We start from the raw sequence: 22,788 nt of genomic DNA, 5'->3' as shown, positions 1-22,788 counted from the left end.
GAAAGAAGTATGAATATTAGTGATTAGTTGCATAAGCTTTTGTTTTAATGCTAAAAAGCGAAGGCCCAAAACAAGAACTGTAGTATGAGACTGTGTTAAAAATTTAAAAAAAAAAAAAAAAGAGTTAAGAATAATAAGCACCTTGTATATTTGGATCCTAAGAGCTTAGTGACCTTGCCCAAGGTCACACAGCTGGTAAACAGCAGAGCTGATGAGGAAGAATCCAGGCCAATCTGGGCTGGACCCAAGCTCCTAACTCCCACCCTGTATCCTGCCTCCCCAGGCCAACATCTACACAGATCCAAGGTTCTCAGTGTTTCAGGTTTATGGCAGCCAATGTTTTAGGTTATGATTTCTCCTATATTTCTCTTCTTTCCTAACTACTCCTCATCTCCTACATCCTCCTACCCTCCCGCAGGCTAATATGAAACTGAAAAGTAGTCACTTTCTATTCTTGAGGATGTTTTAATCTCTTGGCTCTCTGCCTCACCTCCCTTGCCCTTCACCTTGTACCTGGAGACATCCCGGGCAGTATGAGTCTGTGAGTGGGGAGGTCTTGACACCAAGGTCGAGAAATTAAAAGCTTTCAGAGCTTCACAACTGCTCACCACACGGAAGACAATTCTGTTTCATCTATTGTGCAAAAATGTGCCTGAGATGAGGAACATAACCATTTTCAATCCCAGAGATATTGCCCTGGGAGTCTGTGAGCACCATTATTTCCTTTGGGGTCCCAAGTTCCTATCCAGAAGGATTTAATTATGTTTTAGCAAATTTCAGTAGGAAAGATCTAGTACAATAAGTCAATCTCATTTCAGGTGAAGATCATATGGAAAAATATTATCCCATTTTTAAGTCATACAATCTTCTTACATTTAAGTGATTTTCTAAATTGCCTAAAATCCTCTTAGCAATGTAGTCGGCTGTATAAATAGTCAAATATATATGCACCCCCACACACTCATGCAAATCTGAATTCACTGAGAGCAAGCATATCGGAGATAAAGTATTGGGGTTTAAACCACCTGGAATAGTATTCCCTCTTGTAATTTTTGTACTTGTACTAGTGGTCAAACGGTATGTGCTATTTTCCGACCCAAATAACATGAAATGTGACCACACCTGCCAAAGTCACCATTCTGTTTTCAGAGTAGAAGGATGAAAGTTCTTGGTGCCCCCTGCCTCATCATCGATCTGCTACATGTGTTCTGTGAGAGTGTGAAAAACGAGTCTGTCCTTGTGGAGATGCTCTGAGCATTTCCCTAAAAGGAAGCTCCCGCTCACAGTCTCCTGGCACTGTGGAGTCCATCCAGCCACTTCCTTTCCCGTGAGGTCAAATGGGTAGATTCATGAATGGTACAGATGGAGAAGTAGATTAACTTTAGAACGGATGCTGGCATGGATATTCCTGGGACTGAACCGCTTCCAAGCCAGAAATAATCCTCGTGCTTTCAAATTTGGGAAGTCATCGGATACAATGTTTCCTCTCCCTGTCAGATGGCTGGATGCTGTACAATGGCCATGGGTGGGGGGTGGAAATGGGGGAAATGTGAGCCACTCAGGTGGCTTGCTATGAATAGCTTGAAAAGGAGATGCACTGTGTCAGCAGGATTGTCTACGAAGCCATCAGAAGAATTTTTGCAGAGCTTGAAACGTTGATCATTGATTGGATATCATGCCTCCAAACAAATGGTCTGTGAAAGTCCATTGGTTTATTTATTTATTTGACGAATGCTTACTGCATGTGTGCCAGGTGGCATGGGACAAAGAGAAACAAGACATGAGCCCTACCCTCGTTGATTACTGGGGGAGATGAACTAGGACCCAGGACCCACTCTAATGTGGAGATATGTGCTGTGGGTTCCCTCCCTGACAAAACCTGAACTCCTTCCCCTCAACTCATTTGCCTCACAGAGCGCATTACTACTTGAAATTATTTGCATGTTTGCATTCTATTTCCTCTCACTAGAATACCAACCCCCTGAGAGCAGGGACCTAGATTTGTTCAGCACTCTAGCCCCTGTGTTTGGAATTGTGCCCAGAACATAGTAAATGCTCAACAAAGTGTCTCATGAGCAAAACGCTGTGGAACTGCTCAGAAGGGAGGGACTTCACGGGCAAAGGATGGTGGTGGGGGTCAGAGAGAGGAGGCCTTCCCTAAGAAGGAGGCATCTACCAGTAGCATCGCACTTAGGAGAGTTGTTGTTCAGTCTCCAGGTCTTGTCCGACTCCCTGTGACCCCATGGACAGCAGCACGCCAGGCTTCCCTGCCTTTTACTACCTCCTGGAGTTCACTCAGACTCATGTCCATTGAGTCCGTGATGCCATCCAATCATCTCATCCTCTGTCGCCCCCTTCTCCTGCCCTCAGTTTTTCCCAATATCAGGGTCATAGGGAAAGGGAAGCAAATGCATCCTTGGCAGAGGGGCAAGGTAAGTATAGGCTCAAGTGTGTGAATTTACTTCAAACGGGAACTTAAGGCCGTGAGACCAGGTTTCAAGTATGGTGGGGGCGGGGCAGGAGAGGAAACCACCGGACGTGTTGGGTCAACTGAGAAAGGGTCTAGTGCCAAGTGAAACGGCAGGATAACTCATCAAGTTGTTGAAGGATGATGAAATCTTTTCTGTGACTGTTGGGGATGTAGAAGTAAACACATTGTGCATGTATGTGTTGTGCGTTCATGCATGTGTGAGTGTGATCACTGAGCATTTTACACACAGTCAGTAGCCAACAAAATTAGTTTCCTTGTTTAGCATGCCAAGAATTTTATCCTACTCTTATTAAAGCGGGCTTCCCTGGTGGCTCAGATGGTAAGGAATCTGCCTGCAATGTGGGAGACCCAGGTTCGATCCCTGGGTCAGGAAGATCCCCTGGAGGAGGAAATGACATCCCACTCCAGTATTCCTGCCTGGAGAATCCCATGGACAGAGGAGCCTGGAGGTCTACAGTCCATGGGGTCGCAAAGAGTTGGACATGACTGAGCGACTAATCTTAGCCTTATTAAAGTATCTCTAAGGTATTTAACAAGGGGAGGGGAAAGTTGTGTGTTTTGGAAAGCTCCAGAAAAAGTGTGAAACATGGATCAGGCATGAACCTGGAATAGGGAGGGCATGTCAGAGACTGTGGAAGTCCTAGGTGATAATGACCAAATATTCTTGCCTGGAGAATCCCATGGACAGGGGAGGCTGGCCAGCTACAGTTCATGTAGTCGCAGAGTCAGACATGACTGAGTGACTTAACACACATGCACAGGAGAGAGGAGAAGTTTCCATTCAGGGACTTAAAGATCTTAGTGTCCAACTGGACGTAAGGAGTGAAGTAGAAAGGAGCAGAGGATGATGCTGAGGTGTCTTACCAAGCATCAGGTTTATCATTATCTGACACTGTAAAATATATTCTGGTTTTGTTTGTTTCTCTGTTTTGTGGACTGTCTGGCGTCACCCTCCAGACGGTGAGCTTTTGAAGGACTCTGCCAGTTTCGTTCTCTGTTATATTTCTATAGCCTAAAAGTCTGCTTGGCCCCTACTGAATAATTAATATTTGCAAATGAATTAATGATTGAGTGGGAATCTCCTTATCCCCAGATGAAGAAGGCATGAAAATTATTAAGTCTGGATGAAGAGATAGGAAAGAAGACACAAGGGTAAGGAGCGGGTAGAGAGGCTCATGGGCCTTCTAAAACCTGGGACAGAATTCAGGATTTGGGGTTCAATGCAGGAATCATTTTGGAGTCCTTATTACACTGGTGATGAATAAGATCACTCAGGGAAGGGAAAAAGGGACACAGATCAAGAAGGAAAACCCAGGGCATGTTAATATGCAAAGGATGTAGGGAAAACAGAAGGAACCATGATAAGAAATGAGATGATGTGCCTGAAATGTCAAAGGAGTGTGCTGTTCTAGAACCCCAGTGGGAGAGAGCTTCACTGAAGGCAGTGAAACGCTGTTCACAGCACAGGAGTTTTTTGGTCCAAATGTCAATGGAGAGATGGGCTGATAAGCTAGATTGTCATGTTAAAGCTGGCCTGCAAGAACTGGTTGTTAACTCTGGGGGAATTTTGTGAACTAATATTAAAATTTAAAAAGTGTAAGATTATAATTAAACACATTTTCTTAAAAGCAAATATAATAGATATTAAAAACTCCTTACTTCCTCATTGCTTTGTCACATTTTACTATTATCCATGCCATCCACTTTTCAGCTGACCACTCAAAGTGACTGTTTGGTCCTTCATTTAGTCTATTTCTCTTTAGAGAATTCACTTTTGAGCATTTAAAAATTTGCCTAAAGTCTGCTGCCATACTGCTATTTCAGTGCAGCAAACCATCAGCCTGTTTATCTCATATAAACTCTTTTCCTGGGCAAATTGCTGGACAGGAAATTATTTTGTGTGATCGTTGCCCCCGCAGGATAGTTGTGGGAGGCTAGACTGCTTCAATATGAACACTTTCAATGGACTATCTGGAGATCCAATACAGATGCCATCACTAAATAGGTTAAGTAAATAGAACAAATTGTAAGAGGGGAACTTAGTATTTGTCAGCCTTTTAAAGTCCCTCATTTTCTTTGTTATAAACACAATGCTCACATTCTTTCAGTTCAGTTCAGTTGCTCAGTATCATGTCCAACTCTTCACAACCCCATAGACTGCAGCTCACCAGGCTTCCCTGTCCATCACCAACTCTCGGAGCTTGCTCAAACTCATATCCATTGAGTCAGTGATGCCATTCAACCATCTCATCCTCTGTCATCCCCTTCTCTTCCTACCTTCAATCTTTCCTAGCATGAGGGTCTTTTCCAATGAGTCAGTTCTTTGCATCAGGTGGCCAGAGTATTTGAGCTTCAGCTTCACCATCAGTCCTTCCAATGAATATTCAGGACTGATTTCCTTAAAATTTTTCACATTCTTCAAAAAACATTATTTTTGGTTCAAATGAAGAACACACCCTGTCTGTGTACAGATACACACACACACACACGCACACACATGTATGTGTATTTGTATGGACACACACAACAGAGCAAAATATTGCATTGTTTTTATTTATTTATTTATTTTGTTGACCACACCACATGGCATGTGGAATCTTAGTTTCCCAATCGGGGATGGAACCTATGCCCCCTGCACTGAAAGCAGAGTCTTAACCATGGGACCATGAGGGAAGGTCCCCAGCATTGTTTTTAAACTATGTATACCTCTTCCTTTCCTCCATTTTCTGACTTTGCTGTTCCCCTTTGAGGGAACTAAACTGCCTGCTAGTTGAGAGTTGTAGGATTTAGTAAACAATGAGGTCAAACAGGCCCAAAGTGAAATAAAAGAATACGGAGTGCCAATAACTGAACCCTTATATGGCTAGTTATTTACATCAGATGAGTTTACTTTTTATTTTTGTGTACTGATCTATTTTCTACATTTTCCACTCAGAATGCTTTGCATGATTCTTCCCAGATTTCATAATCGTCTCTATAATTGTCCTTCCTAGTGACCATTTAATATTCCATTGTATTAATAGAGCACAGTCTGCCCAAACCATTTCCTCACAGTTGGGTACTTGGGCTGTTTCCAAGGATTCATTCTAATATATGACAGGACCAGAAACGTCTTTTTTTTTTGCAAATAAGTTTGTTTCCTTGGAATGATTCCTGGGGACATTTTTCCCCAAGAGGCTCTACCAGGTCAAAGAGTAGAATAATTTTTATGACTTGTCACATATTGCAAAATTGCTTTTTAAGACTTTTTTTTTTCAGTTTATGGTGCCACCAGCAAAGTTTAGTGTGCCTGCTTCCCCAAAGCCCTGCCAACAAACAATTTTGTCATTTTTAGTCATTTCTCCTGTGGTTCTCCTGCTTGTAGCACAATCCCATGGAGCTAAGGAGATAGAATCAGGAAATAATCATCCCCTAATTAAAGTCTGGTGCAGTAATATGGGAGAGGCTTTAGTATATATCATAAAGAGTTAAGAAATTAAGAAAGATTTTATCATTCAAGTACAAAATGAAAAAAAAAAAAAAAAAAGAGAACATGAGTTACCCTTTTAGAGGGTGAGACAAAAAGGGAGAACTAAAGGGAAAATGACACATGTTTTAAAACAAAACGAGAATGTAAATATTCTTGCTATTAATATTAGCTCCTCATGAAGCAAGAAAATGGCCAGAGTTGCTAAATTTTGGAAATAAACCTGTAAAATAAGCTTTGTTTTTGTTATTTTGCTGTTAAATTAAACACAATATGTGGGATATTGTCTTTCTCTCTACTTGGCTTGGGATCTGTTTTCTCTCTCAAGAGCCATAATCCAAAATAAGAGCAATGAATATGCTGTTGAATTGGCTTTTGCATCTTTAAGAGCACTCATTATTCGCACAGCAGTCCCTAAAGGCTGTATGTGGATACCTCTGGCATCCGTGACAAGCAATGCTCGTATACAGCACATTCCTTCAAGGGGACAGCTGTATTTATCCTTTATTATTTGGGGGTATTTAAAACTGATTTCCTCTAAAGGGACAAGACTTGTGTTTTAGGTTTTGCGGAGGAAGCGACTGGAGTCAATGTAGCCACCAGATAATTTCACAAACTGCAGCTTCACATCCCTCAGAGAGGGCTGCCTGTGTCGTGTTCCACCTCCCTATGTGCTTATTCAAGTTTTAACTTCCGTAATCTCAGCTCTGTCATCACTGTTGATTACTGAGAAGTTATCCATTATTTTTAGGGCTGGTCTAGCATGCTGAGATTTCCCAACACACACGTCTACTGCTTGACTGGGAACCTCCATCTTTGAAACAAACAGCCTGTGTCCACGAAAGCAAAGCGAGGTGCCTTACTGAGGTGGATTCCAGATGACCCAGGACAAGAGAAGAGTTTCTGCCTGAGGTGGAGAGATTTATTTCTCTTCATGGGATGGAATTAAATTCCATGAGTGTTTCTCTTTTTTCTTTCCTTTTTTTAGATTGAAATATAATTGCTCTACAATGTCATGTTAGTTCCTGCTATACAGCTAAGTGAATCAGCTGATTCACTACTTGTAGCTATTTGTCTACCTATATCCCCTCTCTCATGAGCCCTCTCCTACATGTCTCTCTTTCTTTCTGAAAACTTATGTTTCTCTCTTTTAACTCACTCAGCATCCCTAATGCATTCAATATGCTCTCTTCCCCTTTGGAAACTGCCCCTTCTTGGCATCTCTGACCTCTTCCTCTGGGTGTCCTACTCTCTGCTGCCTTCTTATTCTGGAGTCTTCCACGGCATTTCTTCTTCCTCTCATTTTCCTGGTGAGGGCGTGTGCCAACACTCAGGCCTTCTTTTCTGTGTGTGTTCCTCAGAGAGCTCTTCCTTCTCAAGCTTCTCCTGCCACCTCTGCACTGAGACGCTCCAAGATGGTGGCATTTTCCACCACGTTCCTCTCCCCCGAGCTCCAGTCCCATCTCTCTTCAATCTCTCTTCACAGTTGTCCACAAGACATTTCCATCATACACCTTCCTGGCTGTTGCCTCCAATCTGGCAGGTTCAAGAAACTATCCCTTCCCAGTGTGTTGAGATCAGCTAGTTCTCTCACCTTTAACTTTCCGCTCAGTCATCCGGACCTGCCTGTCTCATGCCTTTGACTGGCCTGTCTCCTTATCCCCAGATCCAGGCTCAAAGTTGTGCTCGCATTTACTTCAAAATGTCTCTCCCTTCTGGGTTCTGTTTACCACCCTCACTTCCAGCTCCCCTTACCTCACCGCCTCTCAGCCCCTCATCTGTGTCTTCCCCACATCCCTCCATCCTATCCATCCCTCTCGACTTCCTTGAACATCATGGCATCTGCTTCCTTGCTGGAGTCTCAGTGCCTCCTTAGGTCCTACTCCATTCAGGCTTCAGTAGGACAAGACTGAACAGAGTAGTTTCATTCAGTCTTTCCCGGTCTTTTTAACCTGGCTCCAAGGAGTGAATTCTCTTTCCCTCTAACTTTCAATCTGAACCATCCCCATGGGTCTGGTTTCTTTGTTTTATGTGCGTGCAATAGCGCACTGGCACTGTCCTGCCCTGGCTCACAAGAGCTGATGCTAAATTTCCAGGAAGTTTGTGAGCCAATTGCTAAACACGGTCATTATTAAAAAGTAAATTATATAAGTTTAAATGAATTATGTCTAGAAAGTTAATAAATATTTAAAACTCATAAGTCCCTAATTCGTTTACTGTTATCTCTGGTCTTGGGACTACTTTTGTCTATTATATGTGGATACTATATGCTGGTGAGCTAACACCTATCTCTTCCCAACTCCACATTCAATAATGTCATACTGGTAGCTTGAAATCAACCATATTTGGAGCAGTTATACCCTGGAAACTAGTCAATGCTGCAAATAAGGGTTTGTTTTACCAAGACAGGGATGTTGAATATTTCCCAGCACACCACTGCTTGTGTGCGTATGTGCGTGCTAAATTACTTCACATGTGTCCAACTCTTTGTGAATCCATGGACTGTAGCCTGCCAGGCTCCTCTGTCCATGGGATTTTCCAAACAACAATACTGGAGTGGGTTGCCATGCCCCCCTCCAGGGCATCTTCCTAATCCAAGGGTCAAAACCTAATCTCTCATGTCTCCTGCATTGGCAGGTGAGTTTTTTACCACTAGTGCTGCCTGAGACACTAACCACTGCATACATACCTAGTATAATTCTGTGTTTGGGACTTTGTTCTTTTCCCCTCTTATCAGACTTGTCTTCACTGTTTCCTGAAATAGGAAATCTTCAGTGATCTATGAACATCCAGTTAAATCTCTCTTCCATGACACTTCCCCTAACAATACTCACTTTCATTGATTTATTTTCCATCCCAACCCTACATGTTTTATGTTGTGAACCACACAAGCTAGTACTTAGTAGTATGCTTTTTATTAATTTTAACTCATTGATTCAATCATGTGTTATTTCATCATGTCCCTTTAGAGCCTGTGTGTGTCATACCCCATGCTAGTTTTAGTTTTGGCCTGAATCATTCATTATTATTTTATAATTTGTCTTGTCTTCACTAATAGTTTCACCCATCTCAGATGTCATCAGCCATCTCACTTTCACACCTCTTTTGGGTCCCGGAACAGATCTGATCCCCTAATAGGGCTCAACCTAAGTCTGGAAATTGATACAACACTCTGTAATTATTAGACATTCAAAGAATATCAATAGCAACTATTGCTGACTTTCAGAGGGAAAAAAAAAAGCCTTTGCTCAAGTTGCTCAAATCTTTTATTTCAAGTGCTAACAGTTTCAGCCCTAAGTGTAGCACCAGAGTGGGGGGAGATACTCAGCGGGGGGGGGGGGGGGGGGGCGCTTAGGGGAATTCGGTTTAGTGCCATGTGGTCACAGTCACATCACTTGTCAGCTCCATTCGTCAAGCTCTGAAGCAGGTGAAATGACTCACCCTGCTTACCTACCTACATGGTTGCTGTGAAGACTCAAAGAGAAAAAGATGTAAAAGGGCTTTATAAAGTGTTCTTCTAAAGTACAGACTGAGAATGCTAAGAGGCCCTATCCTTTCCCATATTCCTCTGCTTAGTCAACTTTGTGTGTGTGTCTGCCAACTTGCTTCAGTTGTGTCTGACACTTTGCCACGCTATGGACTGTAGCCCACCAGGCTCCAATGACCATGGAATTCTCCAGGTAAGAATACTGGAGTGGGTTGCCATGACCTCCTCCAGGGAATCTTCCCAACCCAGCGATCAAACCTGCATCTCCTGCACTGCAGGTGGATTCTTCACCACAGAGCCACTGGAGAAACCCCCAGTCACCTATAAGCAAGAATAAAAGGACTGATCTATATATTCCTGATTGCACACAAGTTTTCCTTCTTTCTCTCCTAAAATAAGGGAACAGAGATGCTGGGGTCGATACCCAAAATGAGATTAGAAAAAAGCAAGAGTGTGGGTACATTCTAGTTGTTGGTATCAAGTCATCATAGTACCATCTCCAAAAACTTGTTGGGTCATAAAATATCCTTCCACAAAGACACACCCGGAGAATCACTTGCATCGATACAGCTTATTTTTTATTCTTTCAACCATCCTATGAGGTGAATGGATCAGAGATTATTATTATTATTATTATTGCTACCAATCCTTCCGAATCAGTCTCCAGCAAGAGTCCTCTTGTCTAGTGTCATTCAAGTCAATAGATAAACCAATGGATCAAGACCCAGTTCAGTTCAGAAACAAAGAAAAGCTTTGTTTTTTGATTAGAAATAGAGAGGGGGTGCTTATACTCTAGAGAATGTGCTCTCCCTGCTGGTTGTGGACAGGGCTGTTTATAGGCTCCTGGTCAGTGAGGAGGGAGTGAGGTTCTCAGACATCAGGTGTAGGCGATCTGCTCCCAGCTCATCACAGCGTCAGACACAGCATCTCTGCACATGGCCCTCTGCACACGGCCCTCAGCCGCCATCTTGGGTTGAGGTGTCGTGGGCTGTGCTTCTGCACACAGCCCACCATATTGAGGTGCTAGGGGCAGACTTTTGAAACCAGGAACCCTGGTTTGATGGGCCAGGTGCCGGGCCTCTACCTTACGAGCAACTGACACTAGACTTAGGTACAGGGGGGAGAAAAAAAGATTAAAAATTTATTATCCAGACTCTACTTTTATTTCCTGGGACTTGTTCATGGACTTTGCCAAGGATGCTATTATTCCTCTTCACGGGTGTGGAAAGAGTGACTGAGGTTCAGGGACATCTGTAAAGCCACGTGGTCACTCAGTGGCTGGTCCAGGGTAAGAACCAGTATTCCTGTTTCTTTTCTTTTCTTTTTAAAAATAACAAATTTATTGTAATGTCATTCATGTAGCACAAATTCACCCATTTAAAGTGTATACATTCCATTGTTTTAGTAAACTTAGAGTTATGTAACCATCACTACAATCTAAGTTTAGAATATTTTCATCACTCCAAAAAGAAATTACATAGCTATTATCAGTTAAGTTCTGTCTCCCCCCTCTCCTAGCAACTGGCAACTATTAATTTACTTTCTGTCTCTGTCGACTTGCCTCTGCTAGATACCTCATTTAAATGGAATCATACAACATTTGTCCGTTTGTGCCTGGCTTCTGTCATTTAGCATAATGTTTTCAAGGTTCATCCACAATGTACCATGAACCAGTACTTCATTTCTATGGTGAAATAATATTACATTGAATTCCTGTTTCTAAGTCCAGCATGAATCTAGAGCACCCAGCACCCTCTACACTGTTTCATAGCATCACTCAGCTCTGCGCCTCTTTGTAAAGATTTATGGCCCCCCCATTCTCTTTGGGACCCAATGGGAAGGACATGACCCAAGTGTAAGGGGGTTTTATTTTAATCATATCACCTTGAGCATCTCAAACAACTTCTTTGTGTCCCATAAGCTCACGCATCTGTCAAAGGTGATGGCTGTGCTCTTGAACCCACTCCACTGGGCTCTGAGAGGATGAAAAGAGATGTTACTGTGATGTCTTTTGAAAATTAAGTTGCCAGGGGAATTTCAGGCCATCATCAAAAATAAAAATGTCTGCTTAAACTGGCTGCTGGAGAAGTTGGTGAATGAAACGATCTCTGTGCATGCATTTGGATCTGTTTCTCCTTGGTTTTCCCTCACTGTCCTGACAGCATCCTCCATACAGAGGGCATCAAGGGATTAATACAGGTGTCTCTATGAGTTGTTGCAAATAGTCTGGAGACCTTTCCATCACTGGGCAAAAGAGATCAGCCTTAAAGTGTAAAACTATGAAGTCCAGCCCCATCTGTCCATCTTTCTGACATTGAAAAGGCATCAGCTTGTCCATCCAGTTCCTGCTGAATCAGAAATGCCTGTTCTCATGTTGCAGGGTCACGTGACTGTTGTGGTCCCTTACCTGAGAGTCTGAGATTTGAGATGGCTGGGATGAGTAGAGGCATGAGGCCGAACAGACTCTGGGGGGACGATTCTCACCCACTGAAGTATTTGTGTTACTCTTCTGAGAATAGGAGCAAATCAGACTGAGCCCAAGCACTGAGTCTCAGTAACAGGTTTATGAGACAGAGATAGATTTTTTCCCCTTGGTTTTTGTTTGTTTGTGTTTTGTTTTTGCAAATTGCTAATGTTCCTTGCATTTTCGTGGGAAGGGCCTTCTCCCAGTTCTTCATCCAGAATTAAGCCATCCGTTCTCCCTCGGGGTAGGTTGGGAAAGAATCAGAACTGTTATGTCAAGAGGCAAAGAGAAACCAGTTTCTAACATCCAAGTAGGGTTTTTCAGCAAGACAATAGTCTTGAAAACCAGACTTGATAGAGAGAGAGAGAGAGGACTTTCAAACTTCTAAACATATTAAGAACCCACACTGGAGGATGCATATCCTGAAAATTTTCCACAATTACTGAAGAGGTGGCTTTCATCCAGGGACAACTAGACTTGGAGGCTCCCTGTTGCAGAGTTGAAGAGCTTGAGCCCACCCTACAGAAAATAACTGAGAAGGTAGAAGGCTGGGTTAGGCATCAGGGATCTCTCTCACACACTTTTATCCCATGGGGCTACCAGATACATCCAGATAGGAATGGGCAGCCCAAGACCTCAAGACTAGTGGCATGTTTCCCTGTGTGTATTAAAGGGAGGCTCAGTCCACTGGGAGAAACTCTGCTCTTGGCTGCTTCCAAATGGCATGGAAGGCCTGGTGGAGGGCTGACTGCAGCAGGGGAGGTAAAAGACCAAACCCCAGCCCAAATATCCCCTCACAGTCACAACCCCAAAGTCAGTGGGGACTATTGGGTAAATGAATGAAATAAACTGTATTTCACTCTCTATGAGCTGTCATGGCGTCTTACCTGAGAGTCTGACAATTGAGAAGGCTGGGATGAGTAGAGCCGTGAGGCCAAACAGACTCTGAGGGGACGATTCTCATCCACTGAAGTTTTGTGTTACTCTTCTGAGATTGTTTCACAAGCTGCCCCTGTGCTAGGCTGGGGAAGACATCAACTCAGTGGTTCAGAGGGAGAACCAGGGATTGACCCTCCACAATTGTCTTCAGCTACACTGTGGAAAGGACCCTCAGAAATGCCTGGGTGCCCTTGGAGGGACAGGCAGAGCCAGGCATAATATCTGGCTCAAGGAGCTTTCCAGTAGGGAGGCTCAGAGATGCCAGGTCTCTTTAGAGTCATGAAAATCCTATCTTTCCTCCAAATACTTAGCTGCCATATAGGAAAGTAGAAGAGCAGCAGGGAAGGAAATACGAACTGTCCTAAAGAGACTGTTAAGACCAGCCTTATAGGAAATTGAACTTTGAATAAACTGACTGAATGTTTACATTGAAAGGAGACCGTTTAAATTGGAAAAGTCCAAACTATTTTTAATTGGCCAGTCTTCATTGAGAAGGGTGTGGGCTCACGAGGAATATCAGATGAAGTGATAGAGAAAATAAAGAACCCTTTCTTTGAGTCTCTGGGTTGTAATGTGAGTAAAGGCATGGCCTTGATGTATTTGCCTTCTGTGCCCGTTCTCCTCCAGCAAATATTTCTGAGATCCCACCCTCCTGCAAGTTTCTCTGAACACTGGCAAAACTACCTGACTGCAGTTTCTTCTAGTCTTGGTTAGTGCTATCCCAGGCTAAGGTGAAATTCAGTTCAGTACAGTTCAGTTCAGTCGCTCAGTCTGGTGGGTTACTATGTTCTATTTGAGGTTTCCATTCTCTCCAAGCTGTCAAAGATTAGCTAGGGTGTCTGAAATTCTTCCTCTTATTCTTCCATATTCATATTTCCTCCTCCATTTCCTCCTCCACAGGAGGAAATTTTAATACCCCCTCACCACCATCCTGCCTTGGGCTCATAGACAAGGAAGCCTTGTGAGTATTGTCTTCTGCCCGCCTTTTAGAAGCGTCTTCCTGGTGTGTTTGGTTAAGACTCAGGAGATTTGAATTTCCATCTTTTTACCAGCTGAAGACAACCTTCTGCCTTGATGGTCCGTGAAAGGCGTGCTTCTGTTACCTCCTGTTTCTTGCGCTGCTTTTCCCACAGGCACTTCCTGTTCTCCCCTCAGCACTTCCTGTTCCCTCTGGGCACTTCGTGTTCTTCCGCAGCACTTCCTTCTCCCCTCAGCTCTTCCTCCCGGAAGGTCCACCATTACTTTCTGCCCCACTCCACACAGCTGGGTGGGTGGTTGGACCAGGGGCCCCAGGGTGGCATGGGCATCTCTTTTAAGGCTTTGGGAGAGGAGTAACCAAAGTGCTCCAGCTGTCAGGAGCATATCAGGAGTTTGATGGCCTCTGGGTTGGGCTATGGCTCTAAGATTATGTGGGGGGAATCAGTTATTCTCCATCCAAGCATGCTGTTTATTTCCTTCTTTGCAGTTATCATGAGATGTAATTTTGTTGTTTGCTTCTTTGCTTACTTATTTCCTGTGTAAGCTCTATGTGGGCAGAGGGTCCTGTGTGCCCACTTTGGCTGTTTTGCCCCATGACAGAACAGTGCCAGGAATACCGTGGTTACTTGATAAATACTGTTGAATGACCGTAGTGAGAGATGGAGAGACTGAAACAGGTATTAGGAAGTGGAATGGGGGAGGCGTTGGTGGTATAGACTTAAGACTGAAAGGGAGAAAATCTGAGGCAGTTCTTGCCTTGCGGCTGGATGTTGCTACTTACTAGCTATGCTACCAGCTCTAGGGAAAATTTCCTCTTCATGACCCAGGAAAAGGAATATATCTTTAATAACACCTACCAGTCCATCCTAAAGGAGATCAGTCCTAGGTGTTCATTGGAAGGACTGATGCTGAAGCTGAAACTCCAATACTTTGGCCACCTCATGTGAAGAGTTGACTCATTGGAAAAGACCCTGATGCTGGGAGGGATTGGGGGCAGGAGGAGAAGGGGACGACAGAGGATGAGATGGCTGGATGGCATCACCGACTCGATGGACATGAGTTTGAGTAAACCCCGTGAGTTGGTGATAGACAGGGAGGCCTGGCGTGCTGCAATTCATGGGGTCACAAAGAGTCGGACATGACTGAGCAACTGAACTGAACTGAATAAACATACAAAAATGCGTATGAAGCATTCTGTATTCGGTGGTACATTTGTTACAATTGGTGAACCTGCATTGACAATAGGTAGGATTTTTATTGCACTATTTGTATCCACCATTTAGGGCAGGCTTCACTGCTGAGGAACTGCTTGCTGACAGGAGGGGCTGATCAAGGAGCAGCTGCAAGGACAGGCAGAGTCACATCACTCAGAGGCAGTGAATACCAGAGGCAGGCATGTGGGCTTCAAGTCCTTATCCCAGCCTGGCTGGCGCTACTTGGGAGACTGTGATTTCAAGGAGCCAACATGGCATCATTCTTCAATGGAACTACCATGTTAGAAGGCTGTGTCACTTCTGCCTTCTTCCAGTGCTAGCGCTTGGGTAACAGTGGGGAGGAAAGCCACAGGAAGGGGGTGGCCCAGCTTGTCCCACTATGCCAAGAGGTACCTGGGGTAAGGAGGAGGGGCCAGTGGGCCTTTCACTCACGTGCTTGATGTACCAGGTTTCCATATAAGATTCTGTAGTCTCTGAAATTCCTTTCCACTTTCGATGTTGTCCGGCATCAGCATTCAGAGGCAGAGCAAGCTTTCTGAAGAATTACTCTAATGCAAATACTATTTAGGGCTGGTAATAGCCATTTGAGGCTTCCCTGGTGGCTCAGGTGGTAAAGAATCTGCCTGCAATGCAAGAGACTCATGTTCAATCCCTGCGTCAGGAAGATCCCCCTGGAGAACGGAATGGCTATCCACGCCAGTATTCTTGCCTGGATAATTCCATGGACAGAGGAGCCTGGCAGATACAGTCCATGGGGCCGCAAACAGTCAGACATGATTGAGCAACTAACACACAAACAGAACAACAGTCATTTTGCCCTGTAAACTCCTAAATAGTTTCCTTATTGAATTACTTTTCTGTTTCCCACAAAACTGCATCTTTGGTGCTGAGGAAGCCATGCCCCCAGGGTTGGCTGAACCAGGGAGTGAAGCAGCCTGCCTACCCTTTCACACCCTCCTAGGTCTTGGCAAGGCTTCCAGAAAGGTCCAGGGTCATTTCTTGCAGTAGCTGCCCGCCAAAGGGCTCCAACAGCAGTTGGAAGAACTCTGCAGTACACAGGTGAGGAAAAACTTAAGTTCCGAATTACTTGAAAGCTTGCAGGTCTCCAAGGAATGACAAAGAAGAACAATTTGGATTTAGTGTTGAGGCCTGGATTAAAGGTACAATTTGTTATCGCTCCAGTATTCGTGGTGGAGCAGCACCACCACGGGTGTCGCCATGGATGCTAAGCCAAAGAGTCACAGTGTAGGATTTTGATTGTTTTTTTCCTGGTAAAATAGAATTCCCTTTTGGAATATGTACATTTACACACATGAAGCTTTCTAAACAAAGCCTGTGCCCTGCAGTTCAATAATTATTAATCATATATCCTCCAGCTTTAAGATATGGTTTCACCTAGACCGACAAAGTATAATGGCAGGCTGGCAAAATTCCATGTTTATTTGCAAGACTGGCTTAAAATGATTCCCCGGGTATCGGACTCTAATAAACCTGAAACCCTTCATCCATAGGCAACTTATGTTCCCCTTGGTATAACAAATGGGAGACTGAATACATATTTTCCTGTATTGATAAATTTATGTGGGGCAGGAGTCACTGAGCAGTGGAATGAGTTTAAAACCCAGTCCTCAAGCAAATAATTTAGAAAGGGCCCCTTGCCCTTAATTCATGTCCAAATATCCTCAGAAGTAATTCTACCCTGTCTCCTGCCAGAACTCAGGGGCTGCCTGGGAGATATGCCCCTTGGGGGTATTTGCCAACAAGCAGTTGTCTTGACTGGGCGGCGAGGATACCACAGCCCCTCCATGTCGCCAGCTCTGGTGGAGACAGACGGGCCTGTCTTCTGCCTCCGGGACTCCTGGGTCTCGGCCAGATGCTGGGGTGAGCTGGGGTGTGAGGGCAGGGTGGGGCGAGACTGCTTGGGGCTGGAAGACGGATGGTTTCATCAGTTTGACAAGGGAGGAGGGTGATGGGCGGCAGGGCTTGCAAAACATCACATCTTGGCAAAAATACTTTGAAAAACAGGAGATTCCTGGAAAGCAATAATGCTGACAGCGGAGAGTGCATTCAGGGCCTGCCAAAAAGTGGAGTGGAGCTTCGGTTTAGATGCCGAAGAGGTGCTGAGTGTGGGAGCAGGCTGGCCTCTGCCCCTGTCTACAGGCCCACTTCGGCCACAGGCGCTGCCGTCAGCTCCCTGTCCTTTTTGGAAATCGGAGGGTTCACGCAGCATCCGTGCATTTACATTCGGAGAACTTGCCTCTGCTCTGGGCAGAACAAGAGCCTGCCCCCTTCTCCCAGCCCTGAGCCCGGCCGCCTCTTACCTGAATCTGGTCCTTGTTCAGGCCATGCCCCCACTTCAGGGGCCTCCCTCCTCTCTGCTCTCAGCCTGTTGGCTTTTCCCACCCAGGCTCAGCTCCAGCGCCATCTCCTCCCTCAGCTTCTCTAGCCCCACTTCTCTGACTGTGCCACACACTGCTCCATCCTGCCTTCCTTGCTCTCAAACAGCGATGCCTCTGTGTGAGTGAATGTTGGTGTCTTTTTTCCCTTTTTGAGTAGATTTCCCCAAGTGTTTGAGCTCATCCCTCATGAAGATCAAAACAGTTCCCTTGAAACTGTGGCCTGAAGTCTCCAACAGACTCGACCGGTGACTCAGCCCCATCTGCATGTGGGGGTTCTTTGGGGGGCCTCCTCCATCCTGTGAGATCACAGGGCCGGCTGGACCTTGTTCTGGGGCTCCCAACAGCAACCCAAGCAGCACAGGCACTAGGGTGAAGTCTGTTGCCTGGAATGTATGTGGCTCTTTGATGAAAGATCTTCTGTAAGATAGGGGGGTGGGGAGGGGATACAAGTCAGAGCAGCTGATCTGATTCAGTTAAAGGCACTTGGTGACCTCTGAGGACCCAGGGAGATGCATGTCTAAGCAGATGAGGACAGGGACCCACAGTTATTAGTTTCAAACTCTTCTTCCAATGACCTTAGTACCCAAACTGTGAGCCAGAAGCCAGTGACTTTGCTGGACTTTCCTTCTTCTCTGACTCACTGTTACTTGCAAGGAATATGATGGTGGACAGTCTGGCTAATAGGCAAGGAACAGGGTGGGTCAGACTTGAGGGGCTGGATGCTGGGCTCTGTGACTGTCATAGACTGAATTGGGTCCTCTCCAAGAGTTGTTGGGCTTCCCTGGTGGCTCAGATGGTGAAGAATCCATCTGCAATGTGGGAGACCTGGATTTGATCCCTGGGTTGGGAAGATCCCCTGGAGAAAGGAATGGCAATCCACTCCAGTATTCTTGCCTGGAAAACCCCATGGGCTGAGGAGCCTGGCAGGCTACAGTCCATGGAGTCTCAAAAGAGTTGGACATGATGAGCGACTTTCAATTTCACTTTCACTTTCCAAGAGTTATATATCTAACTCCTAACCATCACACCTCGGAATATGACTATATTATAGATAGCATCTTTAAAGTAGTTAAGGGAGGCTTCCCAGCTGGTCCAGTGGTTAAGAATATGTACTTCCATTGCAAGGGGCAGAGGTTTGATTCCCGGTCCAGGAACTAAGATCCCGCATGCCACCTGGAGAGGCCAAAAAGTAAACAAATAAAAATAAACTGAAGTGAGCATCTTTTTTTACAAAAGAAAAAAAAAAAAAGGAAGTAATGAAGGTAAAGAAATCCTATGGGTGGGCCTTAATTCCATCTTATACAAAGAGATTAAAACATAGACATACAGAGGAAAGGCCATGTGAAGACACCAGAAGACAGCCATCTTCAAGCCAAAGAGCCAGGACTCAGTGGAAACCAACCCTGCCGACACTTGGATCTTGGACTCCTGGACTCCAGAGCTGTGAGAAGATGGATTTCAGTTGTGGAAGCGCCCCTCTCTGCAGGCAGCTGTGGCAGACTCAGACAGTGACATAAGTGTATGTCAACACTGATAGTCCTGAATTGTATTAATCACATCCCCAAAGGTCTGTAAACAGCACAAGTTCTAGTCACCAAACCTCTGCACTCCTCCTGGGCTCTTGAGGGCTTTGGCACTAGGAAGGGAATTCCAGAAAGGAAACGTGCGCCCTGGGAGTTGATGCTCTCGTGAGGTCTTCCCTGGTGGCTCAGTGGGTAAAGAACCCACCTTCAATACAGAAGACACAGAAGATGCAGGTTTTATCCCTGGGTCGGGAAGATCCCCTGGAGGAGGGCACAGCAACCCACTCCAGTATTCTTGCCTGGAAAATCCCATGGACCGAGGAGCCTGGCAGGCTACAGTCCCTGGAGTCACAAAGAGTCAGACATGACTAAAGTGACTGAGCAGGCGTGTGGGTGGCAAGTATCTACAGCATCGCTCTTCTGTGGGTCCAAGAGAACCTGTCTGGAGACAAAATCAGAGATCAGGGTAGGTTTGGACTTGGGAGGTGCCAGGGGCTGTGTCACTTACCATCCTTGAGATGCATCAGACTTGACTGATGGTAGAGAAACGGTGTCTGGAGGCCACCAGATCCTGTGCTGCTCTAGGAGGGCTGATCACCAGGATGGGTTTTCCAAGGCTTCTGCTGAGAGTTTCCTGGGGCTGAGAACAGGGCACGGTGGCTCCATTTCTGAGGTTGGGGGTGGGGAGGGGTAGATGCTGGGAAAGACGGAGGGCAAGAGGAGAAGGGGGTGACAGAGGGTGAGATGGTTAGATAACATCATTGACTCAATGGGTATGAGTTTGAGCGAACTCTGGAAGATAGTGAAGGACAGGGAAGCCTGGCGTGCTGCAGCCCATGGGGTCACAGAGAGTCAGAAACCACTTAGCAACTGAACAACAATAAGGGCGGAGGTGGGGGGAGTGTGGGGCAGGGGGTCGGGATGAGGGTGCTGTGAGTCCACTGAAATATTTCCTTCTTTCCTGTGGCCTCAGAAGGAGTTCAGCCTGGAGCTCGCCTGAGAGTGAACAGCTTGAGGCCCTAGCATGACACCCACAGTTTCTTGTACAGTTTGCAAAGATTGAGGCAATTTATTTTAATTGAAAACCTCTAGATGCGTTTCCAGCCGTGATATTCCACAGATGCCCCCCTCAGCGGACTGGAAGCTAAACAAGAAAAATGTCTCTTTTTGGAAAACCTGATGATCCGAGTTGCAGACTAGCCCCCCTCCCCGAGGCCCATGTGTGTTAACGTGCAGATGAAAGGCCTGGGTGGCTTGAATCTACAGAAACTGTCAATTCTCAAAGGCCTTCTTCTGGTCTTAAAAGGGGTCCTTGAGATGACGCCCAGGTTCTGGCTCTGCCTGATTTTCCCATGGGATATAATTGGCTGGGTTGAGAACACAGCTGTACGGAGTTTTGAAGCTGCCTTTGAGGTCACCGCTGGTGGGTGACTCTCACCAGAGCACGAGTGACGAGGACCAGGTGCAGTTAGGAAGGTGCTATCACAAGGTAGCCCTGGCAGGACAGGAAACCAGGGCTGGTTTTCCTAGGTCAAGGCTGGATCTGCAGGAAATCACGCGTCCTCCACTCCCTGGCCCTCTCCACCTTGGCGTCATTCACGGTTTGTGTCTGCAGCTGACCACCGGGCTCAGGGTGCCATCTGCGGGCATGAGCAGAGAAGGCTAATAGACTCCCAGAAGAGCTGTCCCCTGGCCTGGGCCTCATTAGTATCTCGGTGTTCACACACGTGCAAGTCAGCTATATATCCTCAGTGAGACCTGCTAACGGTAGACTGTTTATACACCAGCTAGGATGTCCTGTCAGCATCTCAAGTTCAAGGTGACCAACCCAAACAAAATTATCTGCCTCCAAATTGCTGTTTCCCTTGCCCTCCTGGTTTCAGCCAATAACCCCACCGTCCTCCTGGCCACCTGGGTCAGAAACCCTGAGCTGACTTCCCTGTCCTTTCCTTTCGCCTCTAATCACTTGTCCATCCCACATCCGCTCCTGCCCATCTCTCCCTGTCCTGAGGTTCCTCTCCTCTGCTCCAGCTCACTCCCTTATTGCCTGCTTTCTGGAGAATCTCTGCAGCCACCCAGCTGGGTTTCAGGTCAAAAATCTCCCCTTCTAATCTGCTGATCCTCATAGTCAGCTTCCTTTAAAATCTCGGAGGCTGTTAACATGCAGATTCTTGGATTCCCATCCCTGATGATTCGAGTTGTGGCTGGGGCCTGGGAACATGTTTTAATGTGCTCCTGGCTGATTCTGATCCTACTGGTATGGGATCATGTTTTGAGAAATTCTGTTCTTATCTTTTTGGCCCCTGTGGTCAGAGAAGTCTTCCTGCAGTGCAGCTGGAATCGGGCCTCTCCTCGACTGGAAGCCACCTGATTCTCCCCTCTGCTAGTTGTTCAGTCACTCAATTGTGTCCGACTCTTTGTGACCCCATGGACTGCCGCACATCAGGCTTCCCTGTCTTCCATTATTTCCTGAAGTTTTCTCAAACTCATGTCCATTGAGTCAGTGATGCCATCCAACCATCTCATCCTCTGCGGTCCCCTTCTCTTCCTGCCCACAATCTTTCCCAGCATCAGGGTCTTTTCCAGTGAGTCGGCTCTTTGCATCAGGTGGCCAAAGTATTGGAGCTTCAGCATCAGTCCTTCCAATGAATAATCCGGGTTGGTCCTTTAGGATTGACTGGTTGGATTGACTGGCAGTCCAATGGACTCTCAAGAGTCTTCTCCAACACCACAATTCAAAAACATCAATTTTTCAGTGCTCAGCCTTCTTTATGGTCCAACTCTCACATCCATACATGACTATCAGAAAAACCATAGCTTTGACTAGGTGGACCTTTGTCAACAAAGTGATATCTCTGCTTTTTAATATGCTGTCTAGGTTTTGTCATAGCTTTTCTTCCAAGGAGCAAGCATCTTTTAATTTCATGGCTGCAGTCATCATCCACAGTGACTTTGGAGCACAAGAAAATAAAGTCTATCACTGTTTCCATTATTTCCCCATCTATTTGCCATGAAGTGATGGGAGCAGATGCCATGATCTGTTTTTTGAATGTCGACTTTGGAGTACAGCTACTGAGCCAGGCTTTCAGAACCTTCCATGTATCAACCCCAACCAAGATTTCTTATTTCCCTCTTTCCTACTAACTGTATAAGCATCCCTAGTGGCTCAGATGGTAAAGAGTATGCCTGCAATGCAGGAGACTTGGGTTTGATCCCTGGGTTGGGAAGATCCCCTGGAGAAGGGAATGGCAACCCGCTCTAGTATTCTTGCCAAGAGAATTCCATGAACAGAGGAGACTGGAGGGTTATAGTCCATAGGATCACACACTCCTGGGCCAGGCTTTCAGAGCCTTCCATGTGTCAACCCCAACAAAGAATTCTTATTTCCCTCTTTCCTACTAACCATACAGTTTAGCTCAGTGGATTGCAAACTTATTTAAGAGATGGAATTAATTAAAATAGCTATAGAATTAGGGACTTCCCTGGTGGTTCAGTGGTGAATACCCCAAGCTTCCACTGCAGGGGGCCCAGGTTCGATCTCTGGTTGGAGAACTAAGATCCTGCATGATCCTGCATTACTGTGGCCAAAAAAACTCACCACCACAACATCAAACTGCAAAATTAGTACAAAATCAGTGGTCTACACTAAATTCTAATTTTTGTGGTGGTAGAAGGACCAGAGAGTTTAAGAAATTTATAGAGGGCACATATGTAAAATTTAAAAACTTGGATTATTTACTGTGGTTTGGAAAAAGAATAGTACTGGCATTGTTCTGTTTTATGTAATACTTTCATTCAGTTCTTAGGGTACGTTTGGGGGTGCATAG

The sequence above is a fragment of the Cervus elaphus genome, chromosome 31 (genome assembly GCF_910594005.1).
Source record: "Cervus elaphus chromosome 31, mCerEla1.1, whole genome shotgun sequence".
In the NCBI taxonomy this organism is placed as follows: Eukaryota; Metazoa; Chordata; class Mammalia; order Artiodactyla; family Cervidae; genus Cervus; species Cervus elaphus.
This window is presented reverse-complemented; position numbering follows the sequence as displayed.